At 38.1% G+C, this 18461-nt stretch overlaps 1 protein-coding gene across 2 annotated transcripts in view; it reads left to right on the top strand.

Annotated features, from left to right (window-relative positions):
* The window catches only part of WDR72 (WD repeat domain 72), a 186996-nt gene that overhangs the window by 68397 nt on the left and 100138 nt on the right, over positions 1-18461 (top strand). The window lies entirely within an intron of this gene.

The raw sequence follows: 18461 nt of genomic DNA, 5'->3' as shown, positions 1-18461 counted from the left end.
CAGATCCCCTTCACATCATGATAGGATGACTCTCACTATAGTTCTGCTCCCATAGATTCCTATTGTCATTTGTTCCAAAACACCCCTTCTAGGGTGTTACGATGTTAAACAGAGATTCTATGCATATCTTTTCCCAGTACCATCTACCCATCACAATGAGAGTGTATTCACTGCATTCTTAACATACAGTATCCTAAATACAAGGCCTCTGTGTGGTGTGTGTTCATGGTCATAACTTTTTAAATAAAACAATGGGCTTTGGGAATTCCATTCTTGACTGTAGAACAGAGCAGGTCATAACTGCTACTCCTCACCAATGAACGTAGACTGAAAATGTGTTCCTCAATAGTGGTCAGGAAGAGGAACACACAATATATGGAAAATAGACAGCCAAATGGTTTCTACTTCTGCTGAACTTACTGTCTTTACTACTTTCAGTGCCTGAAAACCTTTTGTCTCCATAACTGGGAAGTTCTGTCTGAGAACAGACAGCAGAATCAGGGCCTATCTCATTAACTTTTTGGACTTTTTATTTAATATACTTATAAATTTAAATGTACAGTTCAGTTTAGACTGGTAAACTCATTATATTTATCTTTGACCTTTGACTGACCTCAGTCTGATGTCTAAAGTTCCTTTTAGTGCCATTTGCTGAAAAGTCTTATTAGAGCATAATCCTGCTGAGCATCTTGCAGGGCAGATGGTGCACTAGTAGGCTATAGACACAGAATCTGATTCTCACTATTGCATTATCAGAAAGAATGGCATTTTCCTACATTATTTTTAGAATAATCAAAACAGAAACAAGTAGTATTAAAGTTATCCGTGAAGCTTGATTTTTTTTCTAATGCACTTTAACTTTAAAATTTTAACAGAGTGGTCAGAAGAAAAACTACTGTCCCTTGGATACAAGATCGTGATTTTTAGCTGATTATGAAATGGGTATCTTAACTAGCACATTGTGGCTGATTGCAATATATGATAATTTGATAGCTTTATTATTCAGAGCTGGTGGAGATGAAATAGTACAGTAGTTATATAAACATCAACAGAGGGTCCTGTGGCACCTTTGAGACTAACAGAAGTATTGGGAGCATAAGCTTTCGTGGGTAAGAACCTCACTTCTTCAGATGCAGTTCTGAACATAAACATGTCTCTTAAGCAATCACTTATCAGTTCTGTAGTGTTCCATTTTTTCATATTTTATTTTTGACCATCAGCAATTAATTACATTTCTGTTGTCCACCTGTAAATCTGTTATTGAAAAGGAAATTATTGATGGTTTCTCCAAGGCTACCAAAAAAGCTTGATTTGTATTTTTTGTTCCTGATGTGTATTAAATGTAGATATTGTGGCTTGGATTTTCCCTCTGAGATTCACAAATGGAAGGGACTCCCCACCTATGAAAACCCTTCTCACAGAACAAACAGAAGCGTGTTTTGTCACTTCTGCAGCACTTCCACCCTTCCTCCAGACAGCACAAAGGATGGTTTGCATATCTGGTTTGGGAAGTGGTGGAGACTGCCTGGGGCTGGGTATGGGGTGGATACACTAGAGGGCAGACATGACTAAGGAGATCCCCTGGCAATGCAGCTCCAGAAAACCACTGAAAGCCACAGGGGGCCAGAGAGGGTGCAGAGGCACAGGATCTCTTATTGCTGACCCTCATGGGAAAAGAAATCCAATAGATTTGGGGCAGGGCCAATATCTTTTTCTGTGTTGGGGAAGACCATGCCCAAACAATGGGGTGATGCAGAGGATCTCTGTGGGGACGCTATCAGAATGTTTACACACAGAGAGCCTCCTCTTTTGGGTTATACTTTGGGAGATGATGATCTGTCCCCCTATCTTTAAAATAATTAATTACTTGTTATAAAATATCCCTGTAATGGTACGTTTTTTTTAATGTAGGAGTCTTTAATTCTTCATAGAGTTCACACTTGTCACATCAATTCATAACAATGTTTTGAAATAATCTTATATTGCAGTCTACAAATAAACGTTACGGGTGAAATCCTGATCCCATTGAAGTCAGTGGGAGTTTTGATATTGACTTCAGTGGAGCAAGGACTTCTCCCCACATTTCTTCTGATTAACAACCTCAGATCTCAGATTAGCATGAAAATCTCACAACACTAATATCTGAATGACAATGTGATTTTTAACAGGTCTGGGTGTGGTCATGATTTCTTAAATTGCCTGTTTGACAAACTATTCATGAGAGATCTAGTGGCAATGCCAAGTTTTTAATAATATATCGATTTTTACCAGCAAATAGTGAATAGGACATGTTCTGTTTTCAACTTTTTCTAAAATATATTTAATTATCAGTATTGCCGTTTACATTTTGCCTCCATCTTTTCGTATAAAAATGTGTGAGATATGCTCCAATTCAAAAGATAGGTAAGAAGAATCGTGAAAAGTGGAAAAAGCAGGAATCCGATCCTGTTTGCCTTATTCTTGCAAGTTAGTCCCAGTTTCACACAATGAGACTATTCACATGAGGAAGGCAAGCGGGATTTGGCCCTGGTTTTGTGTTTTAAAGACTATAGTATGTTCTATTATTACTATATGATAAAAAATATCTGGAAGTTAATGAATGCACATTTACCCCATGCTAGGAAGAAATGAAAAAACTCCTCATATCACAATGCGACTTCAAAGGCTTTCTTGTATCAAAACATTTGTCATCATGTAAATCACAGATACAAAAGAAGAATGCTTTGATTTCATGGTGCTTTGGCCATTTTAATTCTTTTATTATACTGCACGTGCCAGTGGGAGTACCAATAACAGAAGGGTGTGACAAATGCAGTTAACACAAAATCCATATTAATGTTGTCAAATTCCCTTGATGTATTTAAACAGATTTTAATTATTTTCAACGTGAAAAGGCCTGAAATATATAGCTTAATAGTTCTTCAAAGAAAGCTTTAGTTAATGTGTGAATGTAAAACCTCTAATAAAAATGAAACTTTTATATTGGCCTTAGTCATTGACATAGGGTATTCATCAAGTCAGCAATTTGTGTGGCAAAGTGCCATTTGAATAGTGTATTGTTAGAATACTTATGGTCCACTTGACAAGGGCTCTTGCTGTAAATAGTGCAATTTGACTCCAGCTGTTAAAGAGTGGCTTTGACAGCAGCCAAATAGAATGGAGATGCTTTACTGCACCGCAGAAAAATCAATATTGGGCTCTTGTTCATAGTAACCTGCTTTTTTCTTTTCTGCAGATTTATACAAGACTATCTAGAGTTTATAGCTGGAAGTTTAAATATTATTTTAAAAGTGGCTTTGTTTTAGTTTCAGATTAAAACTGGCAATAAAAGATACAAGTGTAGAGTTTTAGTATACAATAGGGTAGTGTTTCTAACACTGGTACATATTTAATCACTATTATAATTCCATATTATTTGGTTTCTCCTGCTTATATAAATGGATATTAGGATGTAAATGCATAGGTTACTTAACTATTCTTTCTATAAAACGATCCTTCATTTCTACTTATATTTTGCTATCTACTACCCACAGGATTCTTCTTGTCAATTCTCCTATCGTACCTTTTAATATAGATTTCTTTGTTGTGGTGCCCATGGCAACACCATAGATGTTGACAATATGTAGTGCCATTGCAGTTTTTCCTAAAGCAGACTCCTGCTGGTGCTGAACAGTTTTCTAGCGGTATTCAGTGACACAAGGTTGCTATGATACCTGACTGGTAGCAATAGGTATTGAATCTCTAGTCTTAATTACAGTAGACTCTCCACACAAGACCTCCTCATTTATTGTGTTTTTGAATTTTCGTGATGCTTTTAAATACAGTTATTATTTAAAATGTGCAACTGTGTGAAAAGCTTGAAAAAAATTAAAAATGCTTCATATGGTCATATAAATATTTCATTGTTTCATAAGAATGTGATGTTCCTAAGAAAGGTTCTCTTGGTGTTTCAGGAACCATTACTGTTAGAACCTCAACTGCAGTTTAATTAATGTGATAATGCAACTGTCTTGACAATTTACTGGTCTTTTCACTTATTTAAGAAGCTGTGATTAGAACGTCTCATAGACAAACATCATGAGAAAGACCAGTTAGCTTTGAAAAGTTTGAAAAATAAGCCAAATTAATCTTTGGTGTAATTGTAGTCATTGGTTCATTGAGTTACACCAGGGATGAACTGACCCATTTTAGGTAATTTAAGATTAACTTGTGCATTTCTATGGATATAATAGTGACACAAAGATGCAGAGAGAAATGTACTTCTAGAGATGCGCGTGTGCACGTGCGCACACACACATATATAAACATTTTGAACATGTTTAGTGCTTTATATATTTCACTTAACAAAGATTTTTGAAAAAATGTTGATCTTCCATTGCTGACAAGGCATGCAGTGTTGAATAAGCATTACAAAAAGTCCAGTGAAAATACTTAAATATCCTCTACGAACATAATTTTACTTAGTGACCATTAGAGTTTATTCTGGGTCTATACTATTATTGTAATAATCACAATTAGAGGTGTTAAGTAACAACCGTTGTACCTTTTGGGAAAGAAGCCTTTAGATGCTATAAATTGACATAATTAATATTGTTTGTTCCTGAGGAGACTTTTCTTTTAATAAATTTCTGTATTAATTTGTGTATGCTGCCTTAAAGATCTACAACACTATAATTTATGTTCCTAGATAGAAATCTCCTGCAATGGAGAAGTATTTTCACTAGGGGAGCCAAAGTTTGCTTTTCTTATATTTGTGCAAAATTAAAAAAGGACAGGTATTCCACAGACTATAGAATTAATGTGTAATCATAGCAACAAAATTGTTATCACCTGCAGTTGCTTTTATTGTGACTACACTTATACTGTGACTGCACACACAAAAACAGTTCAGAATATAGAAGAATATTAGATAATTATTTGTTACTGTACATAAACAGTTTCGTGATAACATTCTGAACTGGTAGCTAGAAATAACATTGTTAGTGATGAGTACCAGTTAAACTTACTATTTTTCATTAGGATAGTAAACACCAAGGTACATTTCAAACAGCAAGAAACAGGAATGGCAAGAAAAAACATAGCTGGAAACTCCTGTTATTTAATTTCTACCTTTTATATTTGGAGAATGGCAGTGTGATGGGGTGTACCTGATCTTTGCGGCTCCTTAGAGGAGGCCTTGCAGTCCTACTACATTAGGGGTGAGAAAACTTTTTGGCCTGAGGGCCACATCGAGGAATAGAAATTGTATGGTGGGCCATGAATGCTCACAAAATTGGGGTTGGGGTGTGGGAAGGGGTGCATGTTCTGGCTGGGGGTGTAGGCTCTGGGGTGCGGCTGGGAATGAGAGGTTTGGGGTGCAGGAGGATGGTCCATGCTGGGATCGAAGGGTTTGGAGAGCAGGAGAGGGATCAGGGCTGGGGCAGGGGGTTGGGACTTGGGAAGAGGCTCAGGGGTGCAGGCTCCAAGCGGCACTTACCTCAATCGGCTACTGGAAGCATTGGCATGTCCCTTCTCCAACTCCTAGGAGTGGAATGGCCCACGACCCTTGGAGTGGGGCCATGCCGTGGCTTCCGGGAGCCACATGATGCGGCCCCAGACCCGGCACCCTGGCGGGAGCTCGCAGGCTGGCTTAAAAGGGCTCGCGGGCCATAGTTTGCCCAACCCTGTACTACACACTGTCCCAGGAAGAGGCAGTGTAGGAGGAAGGGAACAGTGAAGGTGGGTTCTCCAGGCCTACCTAGAGAGGCTTCACTGGAGCAGGTATCTTGGGAATCACACAGACCTGCTCTTCCAAGTATTAATACAATGTAAATGACAACAGTACAAGCAAGGCACTGGAGAATAAGACCCTAGATATTTACTTAGCCAAGTCAGAGACCACTTATGTATTTCTCCAATATTTCTCTTTGATATTATATTGAAGAGAGTTATTTGAAATACAGATGTTCCTTGTGTTTTTTCTTGTCTGGACATCTAACTTGATCCTGGTTTGAAGCATTAAGAATGTTGTGGTGGAACTTTTTTTTTTAATTTCATGGAAATAATTCTAATGTTGTTGATAGCCCCTGTGGAATATTTTAGACCAAAAGATAGTACTATTGCGTGCAATCAGCTGTATTTTTCCATTGAATGTGCTGTGTGGGAACAGCCTTTATGGCAAATCTTTCAGTTACCAACTTGACCTGTCTGCAGGTTTTGTTAGAAACAATAGCTATCAATATCGTTTTCTTTGTTATGAGCCTTGTATCTTGATTGTCAGAGAATGGAGTGGTGTTCTCTGATTGACAGAGGTGGATGCACTCTTTGGCCCAATGGATTATATTCCACCTTCTTGATGGTTGACAAAAATGAAAGCCTTAGTAACTTTGGGCTCCTGGTCCTTTAAATACTTTCCCTGGTTCATGTTCAGTTAGCCCAGGAAAAACATATAAAGGCATTTAGATGTTTAACAAATTCTTGAGCCCCATTGCTCCTTGTATCTATTCAAAACAAAAGAATTTTGGCTTTAGCAGAAGTAAGCCAGCCATATATATATGACATTAAGTATTGCCGTGAGGATCTTGCAGGATGTTTTCTCCTGAAATTCCACCCCAGAATCCAGGTTTGGAAAGGCCCCTTACTTTGTACACTTACACCTCCTATTATAAGTGAACGCTACTGACTTGCTATCAGGTGCCTACTGTGAGCTACTTAACTGAAACTCTCTCTGTATCTGAAAAGAAAAATAGTGCTAAACAGGTTGTATGTCCAAATTAGTGTGCTTGTGCACTAAAACGTGATAAAGCCGACAAAGCCAAGGGAGCATTGTGGGGTCCCATATTCTTTGTGTCTCAATGATTTCCATATCAGATTTGTTCAAATTGAAAATAAATAGATGTCTCTTCTAACTACTGGCACTGCAAACTTACCCTGGGCTTTGACAGTCTGACCTGGTTCTTTCCCAGAGTTTTTGTGGGATAAATTAAACCTTCAGCTACCTCTGTGCAACCCCATTGTGTTCACATTATGCCCTCATTGACTTCTTTACAACTCCTTTAGTTGTCAGTGGAATTACACAGGTGTCAGTGAGGGCATAATATGAAGATGTTGGAGTTGAACATATGTAGCTGTGGACCTAGTTAGTAACTTGGTAGGGTAAAGTCACATTTACAGGATCTGATCCTGTAGTCCTTATGTATGCAAAATTTCCATTGTCTCAGTGGAAATTATATTCACAGGACTGGGTCCTTAAAATTTCCAATTAATTATGTGAAATATGTACTTGGAGCACCCAGGACATCATGTGTTATCCCATTGGAGCCCAGGAATCAGCCATATCGAGTTGACTCTCACAATTTCAGTTCCTGTGAATCCTTTTCTAAGCACTATAAACTGTTCCAGTACCATCAGCCTTCTTCTAAACCCACCTTGGCAGCATCTCCAGTAGTTCAACATTATTGTCCTAAATATCTTAATCATAAACTGACCAATCTCATATTACATCCATATCAAACTAACAGTGTTGAGGTTCACCAAATTTTTCCCTCTTTGGTAGATCACTGTGACAGTAGGTTTGTCCAATTGATGCGTCAAGGCACACGTGAGACATTTCATCTCATTCCTGCCATACCTACCTAAGTGATGTGTAAGGTGTTTGTTTGAAAATCCAGCTAGTATTTAATTTGACTGTCAACCATCTCTGGGCACTGTACAGAATCTGTAGAAACATATTCTAATTGGAGCATTGACCTCAGTAATGAAGGTAGGGTTGCCATACTGAGAGAAATAAATAGCATATTAAATCTTAAGCACATTACATTAAATATCAACCAATACATTTTCAATCCCAAGATATGATTGAAAACATCCCAAACGCTTCCATATTTTCTAGTCGCGTGAGGTCCAAAGCTTTGCCGTGATATGGAAGCCAGTGTCCTATTTCCAAAGGGACCTTCAGTCTATTTGGGTACAACTCTAAACTCTGGCACAGTTTCCTCCAAGTACAAGTTCCTTTGTTCTCTAGGTCAAGGGGACTCTGTCCCCAATTAGAAGGAGATAAGCTTGATCAGTTTGTACAGATAAGTAGTGTCTTGTCTATTTTCATGTGTATATACATTTCTTCTTTATACACGATGGAGAAAGGAAAATTCAACCCTGTTCCATGCTGATGAAACACTAGAACATTTATGTTTAAAAGTCTGAAGGGCGATCTATACATTAATTTGTACTAATTCTCCATTTGGAAGTGATCAAAAATTATGACGGTGAAAGCCATATGGAATAATAATGGACCTTAACAATATTTTGATTGCTGGAAATTGCTTCCCCTTTACCACGAACACCCCTTATCACTAGCTGTGGCCCAGTTCTCTAGCAAAACTCAGTGGGGCTCTGACTTCACCCCAGAACATTGTGAACCTAGCCTAGTACACCCTCAGTGCTCCATCAAAAGCAATGGATGTAAAATGCAGAACTGAGTCTAGTTATTCTAAAATGTATGCCGGGGGGCTGGAAGAGAGCAGCTACCAAAAACAAGAAAAACATCCCCCCTCCCCCCCCACACACACACTTGAAAGTATGGTGTAACTAAATATGCCAACTTCTACTGAATCATACACCTACTCCTTGGTAACAAAGTTACACCAAAGTAGGCTTTCTCTTATCAACATGTAATTTTACCAGCTAATATATCAACAGTGAATTTGGCCTTCATTCTCCATAGGGAGAGAGTATCTGTGGCAGTGGGCATTGTGGGTGATGACAAACTTACTGGTTAGTACTAGTGGATAAGCTGGAATTTCCCAATTTTCTTGGGCATGACCCAAGTTGGGAGAAGCACAAATTTGACTTGGGTAACATGTCAAAGGGGGCATTTCCCCATGCTGGTCTACTTCTGTCTGCAAATCAGTTATTGTTTTTATTAAATTTCATACCAGTTCAATGCTTCCAGTGTACTAAAATATATGAAGAACTTCAGAAGTCAAGTATAACATAAAGCTATATGATTACAAAATCTCATCATCCAGTGAAGATTTATGCACCTGCTCAATTTTACATACTCTGAAAAGTCCCATTGACATTACTTGGACTATTGTGTAAAGTTAAGCAGTTGGATAAGTCTTTGCAGGATTGGGACCTGCATAGTAGGTTTCACCTGCAACCAAGCTATCTCAGAACATCATACACTAGAATAAAAAAGGAAAAAATTGCAGAGTCCAGTTAATTTTATAAATTTATTTACTTAATGCTCAATGCTTATAGCTAATATTAAAATATAGGTGCCAGTCCTGCAAGCATTTAAGCAGGTATTTAATTTGATTTTTGGGAGTAACCTGATTGGTTGTAATAGGGTGACTCCCATGAGTAGAGTTATGCATGTGTGTAAGTATTTGCAGCATCAAGACCATGTTTAGCTACCTATGCACTGAGAAACCAATGCTGTCAAACAAACTAAAATATACATAGCTTGTTGCTTACGAGCATTCAGTCCTCTAGGAGATATAGTTCCAAAAGCAGGTGTGCCACAGTGGCATTCAGTGTTTGTACAAATCTGATGTAATATATTTCACAGGTTATGTTAACTTATGTCATAATGTCAGTGAAAGCCATACTAAAGTTGCAAGGTGATTGGTAATCACAAGGAAATGTGTTTTTAATTTGTGAGTAAGCACAGTAAGCTCCATTTAAAAATGTAACGTTTTCCTTCGCTGTGGTTGTGGTACTGTGGCTAAATTTAGGAAAGTACTGCATTTAATATAGATAGCGGGGGCAGTGAATGTTTGAATTTTTAACAGTACCCACTATTAGTGCAAAAGAAAATAATTCCTATTATTTTTGAGTTTGCAGAAACAGTGCTAGACTGAAACAAGAAAACATAACAACTTCTTTTAATTAAAATGTGTTAGGGTTACTTTTCATGTGTATTTTAATGTAAGTAGTTGTAATGAGTGAGGTCCTCCATTACTGTTAATTTTTATTGTTATGTATTGATGGGGAGGTAAATGTAGGAGGGCATAAAATGTGCTTTCTGTTAATATGTGCTGGGCTTCTCAAAAAACATTGTAGGCTATAGCTATTGTGGGATTGTTTTACCAGGCTTAGTCCCCAAAGAGCAGTGATAAGAACATGGAGCTCCCTCTTTTCTTCCATGTGGCTCCTTCTTTTCCTCCATGAGTGGGTTTTAAGTATTAGTTTGAAGCCATGCTGGTGAATATCAGTGTGCATTCTGCTGGGTCTGATAAAGGAAACTCTTTAAGTGTGTCATGGGTTTACTTCTCTGCTGTATGTGTGTATAAGACTTTTTTGGTTTTTAGTTCATTTGAGCATCACATCCCTTCTCCCCCGTCCCCCTTTTGTGAGCAAAGTAAGGCTCTTAACTGTGTTTGTGCAGAATCCCTTTTCTTTTAGGGGAAAAAATGTTTTATAAAATAAGTTTGTGTCAAATCAGACTGCTTTTAAAGACAGTTGCTGAGTTGGCATTAAAGAACTAGACTAGATTACTTAGGACTGTGTCCAACAGAGCACAACTACAGCCTTCTGTACTGCATAAGCAATGAAAGGATGCAGTGACTCACTCAACAAGTTGACCTGTCCATAGAAGGGAGCTAACCTGCTGTAGAAGCAAGCTTAAAAAAAACCCAACCAAACCCTACAAGTCCATAGTAGGCGGTTGTGAAGCTTCCTGTGGGGATGAGAGACCATGTACATTAAATCAAATGTAATTCATTTTAGTTCCATTTTTTTAACTATGTCCAACGCTCTGGGTGCTTGTATACTTATAAAAGCACAACAATTTAGGATTGATGTCTAACAGATTGAGCCCTCTAGATCTGTTCCTTCTGCCTCAGTCCTCCAAAACCAAATCTCTCTCCTCATCCGTACCTATTCATTCCTCTTTCCAAGCCAAAAAAACCCAACCAAACCAAAAAAACCCCCCTCAAGCTCAAGCAGTATATTCCATGGTTGAGGAACCTCCTCAAAAATGATGTGTCCTACACTCCCTTAAACTAGTGTGATGCTAGATTAGTAATATTGTTTCATACAATCTCAGCTGATATATTATCACATGGGAAGACCAGGATCCAACCTATTTAATAGTACAATTTAGGCTAAAACCAACACCATTAGTTACACCCCAAAAATGAAGAGGAAGTTGGTTTGGATTACAGAGCACAAATGTGAGAAATACCCTCCCCCCCCAACACACCAAGAAATAGACCTCTTCATTCTGTACCTGATGTTTAAGCATCAGCCCCATAGAACAATCCGCCCATTGGCCCTCCTTCAGCCTTCTTTGTGCTTGAGAAAAAAGATCCAGAAGGCATATCCAGAAAGTTAATAGATTTTACATGAACTTCCTACCACACATACTGTTTTCCAATACCCAGTTCTTGATTCATCCACCCATATCTTGTCAGGGTCTTGTCAAAGATGACACCCCAAATACTGGTAGGGGTATCTGGAAGGATGTTGGTATTATCCACAGTGATGGAGAAAAGGGTAAAAGCGGGTAGCTTTGAGGGTTGGGTAGGGGGGAATCAAGAGCTCAGCTCTTGCCATGTTGTATTTAAATTGATGGCGGGACGTCCATGAGGAGAGGTCAGAAAGGCATGTGAGTTTGGACTAAGGAGACAGGTGGATAACTAAATAGATTTGTGAGTCATCAGCAACATGGTATGTCAAAGGTGTATGAGTGGAAAAAAATTTCCTACTGATAGTGTAGAGAGAGGAACAAAGGAGGACAAGGGATAACAGACCTGACTTCAAATATAGCATTTTGTAGGTCATGAATCTGAGTCATCAAAATCTAATGTTTTCCCTAAATCCCATAGTTTAGGAAAATTCATCATGAATTCAGATCTCTCTTCAGAACTGTATTGGCAAAAATGTGAGGGTTCATGAGGTGTATTGATAGATCTGCGAAGGAAAACTAGAGCAAGTGTGTGAGCCCTAAATTTTCACAAGTGCATCTCGGTGTTTTAAAAATGCTAATCACTACAGTGTGAAAAATTATTTTAATGCATTGTCTCTGAAGAAAAAACCCTAAAGGTATCCAAAAAGGACATTCCTAACACATTGGCATATATACAAGAGAGAGGAATTACTTGCCACATTGCATGGTAGAGGGGTCATTATGAACAAACAATGTCCCAGCTGGAGCTCGACGAGGTGGGCCACAGACAGGCACAGTGTGTCCAGGAGCCACTGAGGAGCTTAGTCACCGCAGTACCCTTTTGCATTGTGTGTTCCCCACTCCTCACATGGGGCTGGCACTACTTTGGAGTGGGTGGGTCCATTGCCTGTTCCTTTTGGGAGGCTACTGCCACTGCGAGCACTAGATGGAAACAGTCCTTGTGGTCCCTAAGTTAAAGGCCTGAAATTATACCTAACCCTTGTGGGGGGGATAGAAGTGTGGGAGACTGCTTGCTCCCACCCCACCCCCCTCACTGCACGGTTGTGGCAAAAAGAGATAATGTATACCTGAAAAAGATACTTCAATTGCAATTACCACTCCAGCTATTTGCCTTTTTATTGCTCACATTCCATACTGTGTATCTTGTCAATGGGGCATGAAAATAAGACAGCAGTGCATTTGCAAGTGACTGTGAGCATTTTTAGCACAACTATTGCAAATTGTTGATTGAATGATATAGTATTAGGGCAAAAGACTGGAAAAAGTCTTGGGGCAATATTGTTTATAAAAGATCAGTGACCTCTGCAGGAGGATGGAGATCTTAGCTTTATATCTAACTGTTTTATTCAGATGAAAACTCAGTCAAGCTTAAAAAAAAAAAAAAAGAAAGGCGTTTAGCTAGTTCCATGAATGACACCCCCAGAGAACTGTTTTGGCAGTGGAATTCTCATGGTAATGAGTATTCCCACCCTCATTCCTCTTATCCATACTGTCTCTGATTGAGCAGGGACAAATCCAGATATATTTCATTATTGATAATATGGACCAAAAAGTAAACCAGTCTTGGTCTACCTACATTTCCCTATAGCCTGAACCATTGATATTTTGATCTCAACTACTACAGTTAAAGTAACTTCTTCGCATAGTTGTTTCAGTTAATCTGCATTACGACTCATTACTTATTTCTACAAAAAGAACAGGAGTACTTGTGGCACCTTAGAGACTAACAGATTTATTAGAGCATAAGCTTTCGTGGACTACAGCCAACTTCTTCGGATGCATATAGAATGGAACATATATTGAGGAAATATATATACACACATACAGAGAGCATAAACAGGTGGGAGTTGTCTTATCTAGTTATTCATATATACTCAGTACTATACTGTAAAATAGTAGTATGCTAGAATATTAGAACATTTGTAAATATTATAAAGGTTTATCCGTATTGTTCAGTATATCATTTTTAATATTGTATTACAGTATAGCCATAATGTGAAAGTATTTTGAGACTATTACATTACATGATGCTAAACCTGATCATATTCTTTGCTCTACGTTTCTGAATTTTTATTACAAATAGTATGTAAAAATAATACGTAAAATTCAACTAAGTATTTAGTAGGTCCATTGATATGGTTTAGTTCAAACCATAAAATCCATTAATCCTATGTTCAGAAGGTAAGAAATTATTATATTCTTTGTAATTCTTATCTATGATTTAATATAAAAAAATCAAAGGGGATAACTAATGTTGAAATGGCATTTATTCCCAAATTTTGGAAGCATTTCCCAGGGAATTTGACATGAGATGGTCATTAAAGTTAGTGTGGCTAAACCCTGGTGCAGTGCTTGTAGGTCTTCTGTAGTTCATGAAATTATAAAATCACAGAAATCTGAAATGAAGATTGAAGCTGTCCCTAATCACTCTTGTTGTGTCTGACTGTTGTAGAGTGTTCCTGCCTTAAATGGCCTGTTGTACCATGCACTATGATCTGTACTACCGACACTGAGTGCTGAGGTGTAAAGCTGGAGTTACATCCTTTCCTTGCTTTTTTTTTTAACAATTAAATGTCTTCTGAAATTCTGGTCACTTTGCTATAAAGCTTTTTGTTACATGAATAAAATTGCACCAGAATAATACAATTTACCCACAGACAAAAGAGAAGTGTTACGTGTATTGGATAGGTACAGGGGGTGCACTTTGAAGTAAGAGGTTTTTGTGGAGCTTGCTGACAATATTTTATGCTCATAAACCAGTTTGAAGCCTGAAACACAATTTCATTTATCTTTATATTCTAAGCTTTATAGGGTCTGGGAAAGTATCCATCTGTTCAGCTGAGATTGCTGCAAATAGTGAGTGGTCAGAGAGACTTAGCTGAGAAAGGTCAAAGGAGCCTCTTGACCCTGTGATACTTGCCAAAGCAATTGGAGCATGGGGACTGATATACAGTTAGATAGAGCTTGCTAAAACGGTCTCCACTTTAATTGGTAATGATAGCTGGAATACACAGTAAAGTCATTGCTGAAAGAAAACAAAAAGTATCCAATATAGTAATTTATTACCAGTCACTGGGTTTCACGCACTAGGTTGTTTTACCCCTGCAGTGGTCAGAGAAAGCAAAAAGGTACTCTAACACTTAACTGAAAATGGATGCCCTGCTGCTACCAGAGATGCATGGTGGTCAAATGATTGCCTGTGCCATTAGCTTGGTAATGTTTTCTCTATTGTAAACTCAGCTCCCCATGTTCTTCTTGTGCATCAGCTGCAGATTGAAGGCTTTCTCGTTTGTCTTCTATTTGTGCTGCCAATCATCAAGCTGCTGTCCACCAGGCGCATTTGAAGGAGGCAATTTTTTTCACTATCGACAACCATCTACATCAACCCAGGGCTCAGAGGATTTAGAAATGAATGGCCAATGCTTTATTTTACACTATGCCAGCCATTTTGTGCATTGTTTGTATATTTGGTCAGATAATTCCATGAGAGAAGCACATATTTCATATTTTGCAAAATAATTTGTGTAAGATGTAGCACCTTTAACCACGACACAAAATACAGGGTTGCACTTGTTCTCTTTCTGTAATATTAATTTTTGTTATAAATGCTGAAACTGCAAGTGCTAAATAAGCAAAGCCCTTTGTATAGCTTTTCCATGTATTCAATCAATATAAAATCTGTTTTAAAAAATAGTTATTGCTTCCTGCCAGAGAGGACAAAGCATCGTGGAGAAATAGAAATGATCTCTCTTTGGAACTATAATTTCATACTGAAAGCAGTTGGAGGCTATATATTCGGTAGATAGGCTTCAGTTGCAGCCACCATCCCAGTCCCAGCAATGGGAAGAAGCAAGAGGGAGGCTAGAAGTAACTGGCACTTTTTTTGTGCAGTCACACCTGACATTGTGCAGCGTTTTATTTTTACAAGCTTACAGTTGGGCAGGACTTGGTTTTTGAGAGGGGATGAATGCTCTGAACTCTGAACTCCCACAGACTGCAGTTAATGGCATGATCTGGCCCTATGTAATTCCTTGAACCTCAGTAAATGTTGGCTTGTAGATTTCCCCCATCCCCTACATTTCTGGTAACTGAGGTTCTTCAGTTTTTAGCAGAAAAATAAAATCTTGTCTTTATCATAAATGGTATTGATTACCACAGAAATACTGAACAGTGAATGATTCAGACATAAATGCTTTTTAAAATTTCTGTCATCTTACAGTCAAATTACAGAGCTGACATGACAGTTGACAGTGAGAGAGTGCTGTGGTATTTCAGAAATTATCACTTAGAGAAGGTATGGTTGAAGATACACTACAAGATAGAGATTTTGAAATCTGTATTAGGAAGAGGTATTGTTTAATAATACTTGTGTAAAATGAAGCATTGCAGCATAAATACATTATGTATATTTTAGTTCCACAGTCAATATGACTTCAATCAACATATGTATAAAAAGACATGTTAGGTTCAGGATGTTTAACTCGTAGTTGATAAATGTAATAGATCTTCCTATTCAGCCTGTCCATTTAATAACACACTAATTATCATTTTGGTTATGTCATAAACACAAAAGTGTTTCCCTATTGAGTAAAGTACTTCAGCAAGCACTTAACTTTAAGCACATGCTTAAATGTTTTGCTGAATTGGGGCCTCCATTTGTTAGAATTATATCTAAGGGATATCTGAATGGTATTCAAATTACAAAGGAAAAACTGTAAAGATGTAAAAAGTTAGAAGACAGTCAAAAGACAGAAGGCTTTATAAAAAACACTCTACCAGGAAAGAGCTCGATCTGTATGTCATTACTGCAAAGATTTTTATATTCCCCTTGGATGCACAGTACCTGGTCCTTCAAGGTGCTGATCTTCCTCAACTTTAACTGATTTAACTCAGCCATTCACAGGATTGGGCCGAACATTTTGTAATAGAGATTTAATGCAATTCTGCACTTCACACTTAATTACCAAAATTGAATCTCACATATTTCCTCCAGCTTTTTTCCTTCTGAAGAATTTGAGGGGTTTGATTCTTCTCTCACTTAAACCAGTTATACACATTGGCCAAATTCTGCTCTTCCATCAGAGTAAATTCAGAAGAACTCAGCTGACATTAATGGACCTTAGACTTACACTTGCATAATTTATGGAGGAATTTGGTTCATTGGCTTCAGTTGCGTTGTTCAGGATTTAAACTGGTGACAGGAGAATCAGGCCCAAGTCGCTGACAACTTTGAGGCCACCTTCTTCTTTGCCTTGTACTTTGTGTAGTCATTCAGACATCTGCAATGTAAGTGCACAATAGATATAAAAGGCTGAAACCCTGTGAGTGGAGCATTCACATTTGATACTTTTGCACTCACTTTGCACAGGTATAAATAACTACACAAGTTTCAAGGCTGTGAAGAATCAAGCCCTTTATTTACAGGGTTATAGGGGAGGTGACCCATTGGTATATTTTGGATCAGGCTTGCTTGCAAGTCCATCATGTGATTCTACCACTTTACTTCCCTTATGTAAAGCGAATGTCAAGGCAGTTCTTGTCAAATCCCTTTTTCAGCACTAAACTCACAACAGAATGCATCTGCTAAAGCTAAAGAAAGTCCGTGCATGGAGAAAATGGGTGTGTGAGGAGTTGAAACAATATGGGAATCCCTACGAGCTAATGGAAGTGTATATTTTAAGTGGACCACAGTTCCTAGAATAAGTAGACTCCCAGTGGAAAAGATCTTTGACGAGAAGGTAGATAGGTAAAATAGCATTTGAATTGTTCTTTCCATGAAATTTTTATGTGGTGTGTCTGTCTTAAACCAGTTATAGTTAATAGCATATATTGATGTAGCTGGGGGCCAGGAGGGAGGAAGAATCCTCCCCTTTATGCCTAGGCTGTGTACTCAGGCTTGTGCAGGGAGGAGAGAAGGAAGTCAGAAACTGCCCCCAGGCTGTAGAGCAACAACGGACTATGTGTCCATATCTCTTGCATCCTACCTCCATGAACAGAAGGATATGCATAGTTTGAATACACTGGACTCTACTTTGTCCTGACCCAAACATTGTCTGTTTGATGGCAAACAGTGATCTTTGCCACAGTATGACCTACATTATTCATGGATATTAGCTCCTCATTTCATGGGCTTCCTGAATTCTACTATTTCTGTATTCAGTGTATCTGTGCCAGATTAGTTGTGTGTAGGATCCTCCACACCCACAGAATAAAAGTCAGGACTTCCCCATAATGCTGCTAATACGAATACAGCTACGTGGATTCTCAGATATGTTTACACTTTGAATTAAGACTATGCAAAATGCATAGGCCAGTTTTGACTTAAGGAGCAGAACACATGGCTGTGAAAGTCTACTGGAAGATGGTAGCTCTACAAAGTGGCTACAGTCTCCCCATGACATTGTAACTCCTGCAATCTGTGAAGAGGATGATGGTAGTTGGCAGGGCGAGCATGGGTGGGCACCAGCCATTGTGAATTTAGCCCACCATAGTTTATTGAGTTTTACATATCACTTTTGCTTATTTTTTAGGAAGGGTTAGACAAATGCACATGGACATTAGTGGACAACCCAAAAATGTAAAGACCAAGATAAGGATTTAAATATTTATTAGTTACTTTAAAAAAAGAAAGAAGGAAAAACAAACTCTAAGAGAACATTGCTATCTTTTCAAATCCAACAAACATTATTCTAGAAATTCAGTTATTATGCAGATTTTGTAAGTTCCACATCAGGACTGTATGGAGATAGGTCCCTTGTGTATTTATTAATTTCTTTTAATTCTGACTATTTAGTTATTAAAGCAATTCTTAACTTTTTAAGGGTGACCACTGTTCAGTCATGAGAGAAATACTAATAGTTTTTCCTGAAAAAATATTGTAATCTTATCTCAGTTTATGCCTTGAAAGAAAGTTACCTACCTTCTCAGTGCCTGGAGACTGGTGATGATAATACTTACCCATCATTATAAAGCTTTGAGTTTCACATAGAATGTAGGGTTTGTGTGTGCATAATTACAGAAAATGTGCTCCTTTTATGTAAAACATAAACTGAAAGATAAGCCTAAGTAT

This window comes from Chrysemys picta, chromosome 10, assembly GCF_011386835.1.
Source record: "Chrysemys picta bellii isolate R12L10 chromosome 10, ASM1138683v2, whole genome shotgun sequence".
Classification (NCBI taxonomy): Eukaryota; Metazoa; Chordata; order Testudines; family Emydidae; genus Chrysemys; species Chrysemys picta.
Note: the sequence above shows the minus strand (reverse complement) of the source record. Positions and strands in the feature narration are given on the sequence as shown.